An 8,481-nucleotide genomic window follows, 5' to 3' on the forward strand; every position below is an offset into this window, starting at 1 on the left:
GAAGCAAGTGGGATCTATAACAAGAGTAAATCTAAAAGATCACACTTATAGAGATGTCTTGAAAACACCCATACAAGAGTTTGACTCAGTGTCTTCAGCTGAAACTAAGCTTCCATCCTTGTTAAACAAGGACACTCCTATTTGGATGTGTGGAGCTTCAAAAAATGGAAGCTTAAGACGAGAAGAATGTATCCTAGAAAGGGACTGCACAGACGAAGCCTATGTACCTGGACCCTTTCCAGAGCATTTGTTTGAGCCATTTGAGTGGACTCAAATTTTAGCAAGAATGGATGTATTTGTGAGTACGTCTATGCCTACTCAATTTTGCAATGAGGATGGCTACGACATAATTTCCATCCAAATGATTTCAATCCTCAACATTGAAGACAAAAATGAGGAACCGAAGGACTTAATGAAGGCTCAACAAGTCTTTTCAGACCTCTATCACGATGCAACTGATGAGTTAGATGAACACTCAGCTACCTCAGAAGATTCGGGGTCAGAAAATGAACATATGAGAGATAATCTACTATTAAAAGGAGGGGAGGAAAATTTTTTTGACTTTCCAAACCAGAAATCAAGAAGCCAAAAATGGTATAGGCGAAAAAGAGACACCAGAATTGTGAAAACATGACCTATGCCATCAGTCTCCAGTAGAACACAATTCCTGATGCAGATAGATGCAAATGATTGTGTCAAGGACAAAATCACTCGCAGATATCCTTCAAACAAAAATTCAGAAATGTCTCAAACATTGAGAAAAACAAGGAAGGGTACTCAAGTGAACCCACAGGATAAGAAACCACTCATGACCCGAGTCGAGCGGAAAAAGAAATATCAAGAGTTGAAAAAAACTTTAAAGGAGATATATACGACCAAAATAGAAACCACGGAAGAGGATGCTAAGGATGTAATGAGTGTTCCATCCCATTATAAAAAGTATACTCTGCAAGATCAAAACATTTTAGTAGAACAACCTATTAGGGAACTACGTAAACAGGACGAGTCCTACGAAGGGCCTGAAAATGCTAAAAAGATAGACTTGGCTGAACCAAGAGAAGAGCCTAGCCCTGATTACATTGCGAATGACATAACAAAAGAAGAACAAGAGATCTTTCTAAGCTTGCTAAAGGAATACCGAGATATCTTCGCTTGGTCAAGGGTGTTGATCCAGAAATCTCTCAACATACCATACCCATGAGTGACGATGCGAAACCAAGTAGACAAAGGCCATACACGTATAATGAAACAGTTGCCAGAGATAAGAGAAGAGATTAAAAAACTAAAGGAAGCCAAATTCTTTTACGAAATTGAACACACAAATTGGGTGTCTCCAATTGTGGTAGTACCCAAAAAGAATGGAAAATTACGAGTGTGTGTTAATCTCAAAAAGGTGAATGCAGCTACCATTAGAGACAACTTTCCTCTTCCAATCATTGAGCATGTTTTGGAACGAGTTACAGAAAAAGAAGCTTACAACTTCTTAGATGGATTTTTGGGATACAATCAACTTTTGGTTGACCCAAAAGATCAGCATAAAACTGCTTTTGCAACAGAATGGGATATATTTGCCTATCAGGTTATGCCATTTGGGTTAACTAATGCTCCAGCCACATTTCAAAGGTTGATGAGCCATGCTTATAAAGAATATCTTAGGAAATTCTTAGAAGTATATATGGATGATCTATGCGTACATTCATCAATCCAATCTGATCATTTTGAACACCTCAAAAAGGTATTCAAAAAATGTAGACTTTATAGGATTTGCTTAAATCCTGAAAACTGCACATTCATGGGTACACAAGGAAAACTTCTTGGACATAAAGTGTCTAAAAATGGCATAGCTACTGATATTGAGAAGATTCATGTCATTGCTGATTTGCCTAAACCAATAATAGTTAAGGGGGTACAAGCCTTCATGAGGCATTGTGGATATTACCAACGGTTCATCTACATGTACGCTATAATTGCAAAACCCATGTATAGCTTGATTACACACTTTGAATGGACAGAGGCATGTGAAGAATCCTTCATGAAGCTTAAGAAAGCTCTCACCTTAGCACCAATATTGAAAGCACCAGATTGGAATAAAGTATTCCACGTACATGTAGACGCTTTCATTTTGCTATTGGTTGTATACTAGCTCAACCAGGAGATGGGAAAATTGACTTTCCTATTTCTTATGCTAAGCCGACAGTTGAACATGGAAAAAAATAATCACACCACCATCAAAAGGGAAGGATTAGGAATGATCTACACATCAACAAGCAGATCATTTGTCAAGGATTGTTTCAAGAGAATCACCTAAAAGGATAGACAATGATCTACCAGATGCCTATTTGTTCTCCGTGGAAATTATATCTAGATGGTCGGAAAACATTGTGTCATTGATGACAATAGCTCAAGTGGACTCACAAATACTACTTCCTATCACGATCAGATTAATCGAGCAATTGGCTATGTATCAATTACTAGCTGGTAGGCTATACAAAAGAAATCGAGACGGGATATTGCTCTTATGCATTAATCCTGGAGAATCACCTAAAGGGATAGACAATGATCTACCAGATGCCTATTTGTCCTCCGTGGAAATTATATCTAGATGGTCGGAAAACATTGTGTCATTGATGACAATAGCTCAAGTGTACTCACAAATACCACTTCCTATCACGATCAGATTAATCGAGCAATTGGCTATGTATCAATTACTAGCTGGTAGGCTATACAAAAGAAATCGAGATGGGATATTGATCTTATGCATTAATCCTGAAGAAAAAGAAGAGTACCTAAGTCAAGCACATGTTACCATAGTAGGGCTTCACTTTACAGAAGATCAAACTATGCAATGAATCTTGAGACTTGGAGTATTTTGGGCGACTATGAGGAGCAATGTTCAATCTTTTGTAAAGGATTGTCCTCAATGTCAAAAACAAACACCCATACCTCATGTAACATTGTTTCAAATGTCACATGTTCCTAAGTGGAGTAACTATCTGTTTACTTACTTATCAAGCCGAACATTTCTTGAGTATATGAGTAAACGCCATCAAAGAGCAATTGAAACTGAAGCAAGATAATATGCTCTTATTGGGAACCAATTGTATCGGAGAGGTAAGGATCAACATTTATGTCTTTGTGCAAATGAAGATGAGTATATTCCGATTATAGAACAAACACATGCTGGATTAGCTGGAGGTCGCTTTTCTAGTGAGACCACAGCAAGAGCAATCTTGATGGCAGGCATATGGTGGCCAACACTTTTTGTAGATGCCAAAGAATATGTTCGAAGGTGTGATGCTTGTCAATGAGCAAAAATGCCAACACGAGTAGATAGCATGCCCTTAAGACCAATGATAGGGGCTAGAGCTTTCGCAAAATGGGGTATAGATTTTGTTGGGCCAATACAGCCACCTGCTTATAGAACCCAAGCTCAATATATCATTGTAGCTACGGACTATTTGACCAAGTGGACCGAGGCTAAAGCAACTCAAAATAATGATGCCAGAACCACTGTTGCATTCTTATATGAGTATGTATTCACGGGATATGGACTGCGAATAGAAATTGTCAGTGATCGGGGAACTCATTTTCTCAATGAGGTAATCGAGTATTTTCTTAATGAGTTTATGGTCATCCATAACAAATCAGCTCCCTATCACCCAAAGAAAACGGATAAGCTGAGCATACGAACAAATTTCTTAGCTCAGTGCTGACTAAAGTGGTTAGTTCAAGAAGGACGGATTGGGAAATGAATCTCCATGCAGCTCTATGGGCTTATCGAGTTTCATTCAAAACAGCTTTAAATGCTACACCGTTTAACCTTGTTTACGATCTTGATGCCATACTGCCAATAGAATTTCTATTGCCGACATTAAGAATAGCAAGAAATCTTGAGTGAACTCGACATGAATTGTTAGAAAGACTTGAAGATTTGGAAAAGCTAGATGAGCAAAGGCTAATTGTTGCAGCTCACATCTATGCACAAAAGCGGAAACAAAAATAGTTTTTTGATTCCCACTTAATCACAAAACTCTTCAAGAAAGGAGACTTAGTTTTGGTCTATTCTCTTAAGCAACACATTTTCAAGTTTAAGAAAAAGGGAAACGGACCGTTTATCATTGAAGATGTATCTCTAGGTGGAGTAGTAAAATTGTCCACCCTAGATGGTGAACCAATGGCTAATTGGATTAGTGAATGTCATTCAAAGAAATACAATTTGCCTCTAACCAATGAATTGCTAGAAAGAATGCATGCAGTCAAGCAAAGGAAGATTAAACAACAGCAGGTTATTGATGAAGCCCAAGAGGAAGCTCGGCTTCGGGTACTCAAAAGGAAAGCTGCTCTCAAGAATCAACAGATACCGATTCCCATCAGCACTCTTGAAATAGATGACCGACAATGGGAATTACCTAAAGACGCAGTTTCAACAAATGATGATTGGTTAGCCGAAATGGACCTCCGCATCAAAGTACAGCTCAACAATCATAGCACCAATTCCTTAGTTGACACAGGACCAGTAAGTTATTCCACATACAAAAAGGCAACAAGTCAAGCGTTGACAACAAGAATAGCGACAATCAAAGGATGCAACAAGAACCCAACCCCAACATTGGGAGTAGTCAACTTGAACGTGATAGTACATGGATGTTCATGTCCTCATCAGTTTGTATGCTTACCAGATGAACACATGAATGAGACGATGATTCTTGGAATTCCCTGGATGCAGACATAAAAAGCAGTACCAGATTGGGATACAAATTAGCTAAAGTTATCACCTAAAGGCGGGCAACTCATTGTTCCAATTGCACCAAGCAAGGAGGAATGGAAAAGAAGCAATCAGCAGATCAAACCACGAAGTAGTCAATCTTCTCCATCCCCTCGACAAGCAAATGCTACAAGTAGCATGCAAGGAGTCATGCAAATTTGGGTACCAAAAGCACAGCTTAAGGATAAACCGATTCAAATCTAGGTGCCTAAAACTTCACCCCGCTAACAAAACAAAAGAAGGTTCCAAGGGTTAAAACACAGAGACAAGCATCTTCCAACAAGGAACCTAGCATGAAATTGGTTTGGAAGAAAAAGGAGCACGTATCTTCTCCACAAACCATAACACCAATCAAGCAATGGCGAGTTAAGTCTCAAAGGACTCCACCACACCATACAGCACCAAGAAAACCAAGTTACCAATGGCGAGAAAAAGCTGGACAATAAACAAAACTACTACCAACAATCCAAGAAATTAGTGTGGTGAAGCATCCTGAGGGTACAATCAAACAGAGAGCACACAAGCTACAAGATTTGCTCTTTGGAAGACATCAACAGAGAACCTCGACATCAGAAACCCTTGAGTTAATTACTCAAGACCCAGCTCTTGCACAGCATAGTGGTTTGAACTACATTGATCTTCAAAGCATGGTAGAGCCAACCATGGCTATGCATAGACACGATTGTTCAACCCATGCACACAGTTGTCCCAGAGTACGCCATCTAGGAGGGGTGGAAGGGCACTAAGTACTAAGTAATTAAGGGCAATGTTTAAAGAGGGAGAAAAACGTACGATGTTAACGTGTGATTTTTTGTAAAATTACCTAATAATGCCCTTATAATTAATCATCTAGGGAAAATTCACTGATAATATCGTCCCGATGAGTGTACATACTATCAAAAAATCATCAAAAAGTAGTCCTTTTTGGGTATTTTTTATCATTTTTATTGAATGAGACTTAAAAATAGAAAAATCCGACAAAAAAAAATAAAGTTGTGTTTTTCAATGGATTTTCTTAATTATTGGGTTTTCACTTTACTTTTTTAGAGCATTTTGCTATTTTCTTTGATTTTTTCAAATAAACAGGTCAAAAATTAATGACACGACGATGATCAGAAAGACAAGGCGGACAAACACAAAAATTTTCAATGAAATCAGAAGATGAGAGCGGGAAGCCTAAATTAGGCGGCTAGGCCTACTTTTGCAAATTTCTTACAGAATGAGCTACAAGAATCCAATCAAGGAAATTTTTGAGTTTAACATAGATTTCACAGCCTAGTAGGACTAACGGGGGAATCTGGGGAAAATTGGGTTGGGAAGTCCGGGTTTAGATATCCAAGGTAGGCTAAAACCACCTCATTTCCACTTGCAGCATTTGCAGAGAGAGCTTTCGACCTCTTTCGCGCGTCTTTTCCGGAATCCACAGTTACCCGTTTTCAGCGCCGTGTCACATGAGACATGAGGGGTAAGTTCTTTATTTGTCAATGATCCATTTTGTACGACCGGTATCTAGTCTAGACCCGTAGAAAAAACCCTAGAAATCGAGCAGTGCACGAAGACCTACGACCAAAAACTGACCATATCGGCCTGTCAGCTCGACCAAATCAGATGGGATTTAAACTGTAGCATGCCCTAACATAATGAGCTTGTCTATACCATCAGTTGACCATCCAAGAGGGGTCGAGGGGGTCCCCAATAGAAAAGCTAGTTTTTTGGCAAATGCCAAAATTCCGATCTGACTCCAAGATAGCTTGCCTACGAGGTTCATATACAATGTATATGATTGGTTTAGTGAAATCAATCAAGCAAATCCCTCAAAAACCAGAAAACGAATTGAAGGCTACAAAGTGTCAAATTCGATATACGGGGTCAAACTGACTCCAAATGAGCCAGAATTGGACGAGTTGCTTCACGACGACTATATTGCGGACAAGTCCAAAGCCTCAAAGTTGACTGACCAACACAATAGGCAGTGTAGTCACAAAAAACGGTGATTTCAGAGTCGACAAAGCACAAATGATACCGGCATGACCAAACTTGACCAAATTCAATTTAGGACTTGTTTTAGGTGTAGAATGTGTCTAGGTCAAAAGTCGTAAGCTTTGCAAAAAATTTGTTACTGTTGTAAATAATCACGATTATTTACTTTTGCACTGTTTTTCTTGGAAATTGTCACATCACCTCACCTATCATGTGTACACACCTATTACATGCCAAAAATCAAGTATGAGCCAAAATGAGCACCTATAACTTGGAAAATTGCTAGAAAACGCAAAGAAGTCTTTGCAAGCCAATTTTTGGGTTATGAACAAGATTTCTTGATCCAAATCTCCTCATATCTCACACACAGGGTCTATACAATGCCTAGAACCAAATTGTACCATTTAGTGTTAATTTTGGTAGAAAAGTTAATAATCACAATCATTAGGCAAAATTTGGACTCACAAAGGGGCCCTTTAAGGAGTTTGACTTTACCTCTCTCTACCAAAACGGACGCATGAATAAATTTTTGCAAACAAACTCCAAAGTTGGCAGAGGGTTGACAGTTAGAATGTCCTCTTCAAGCTCTATCTATTAATATATAGCACGCCATGAGATTCCTCATATTTTAGAAGATTCTTTTTTTGATTCACTTAGATTCCGACAGAGTTGTCACATCATGGGTCAATCAAAAAAAGAATCTTCTAAATTATGAGGAATCTCATGGCGTGCTATATATCAGTAGATAGAGCTTGAAGAGGACATTCTAACTGTCAAACCTCCGCCAACTTTGGAGTTTGTTTGCAAAAATTTATCCATGCGCCCGTTTTGTAGAGAGAGGTAAAGTCAAACTCCTTAAAGGGCCCCTTTGTGAGTCCAAATTTTGTCTAATGTATTTACTTTCTAGCCAAAATTGGGGAGTTTTGATATTTTGCCATCATACATCCAAAGTACATGATGTGTTAAGCCCACTAGCCAAGTTTGAACCAATTTGGAGCTCAAAATCTCAAATTTTCTTTATATCTACTGTTTCAGAGACCTAAAGCCAAAATCTGGTACCATTTTCACCCTATGCATCCAAATGAGCCCATATTTCACTCAGAGTATGTATTTGGTATATACTTCAAGCCTATGAAGCCAAAGTTGCAAAAAGTTGAAAAAAATACTCAGCTGCAAATAATCACGATTATTTACTTTGGCTGTAAAACTTTTGTTTTGACTTTACAATTTTGTTCCTTGCATGTTTTTATGCATCTATGCTTGTTCAAAAATTGATTTTTGGACCAAAATTGTCAGCATTTCAGACTAAAGGACATTTCAGAGAGAATTTCGACAAATCTGCTAACTTTGATAATCTATTCACTGAACAGGAGCCATGTAAGAAACAGAGAGATCCAAGAAGAAGCTCAACCAAAAGAAAAAGTTACAGGAATTGCCCGCATATCAACTAGACCCGATTCAGTCAAAGCAGCCAAGGCAACTTATCTCTCCAAAGAACAGCTAGAAGAGCATCATACCACAGTGTTCACCGATAGATTCAAGAGTGAAGAGGGACATCAAGTGGAGTTGCAGCTCCTACCGAAGGAAGTATATGATGTTGCCGCGAAGCCTGAGACCAAAGAAGCCAATCGTAGTCTAGGACTCAGAGATTTCTACAAAGGGGAGCCTTGCAGAGTGGATTTTCAAAAATCTTACCAGCTCTTGTCCACAATTAAAGACGATGGAACCGCACAAAT

The sequence above is a fragment of the Adiantum capillus-veneris genome, chromosome 22 (genome assembly GCF_014529385.1).
Source record: "Adiantum capillus-veneris isolate H3 chromosome 22, ASM1452938v2, whole genome shotgun sequence".
In the NCBI taxonomy this organism is placed as follows: domain Eukaryota; kingdom Viridiplantae; phylum Streptophyta; class Polypodiopsida; order Polypodiales; family Pteridaceae; genus Adiantum; species Adiantum capillus-veneris.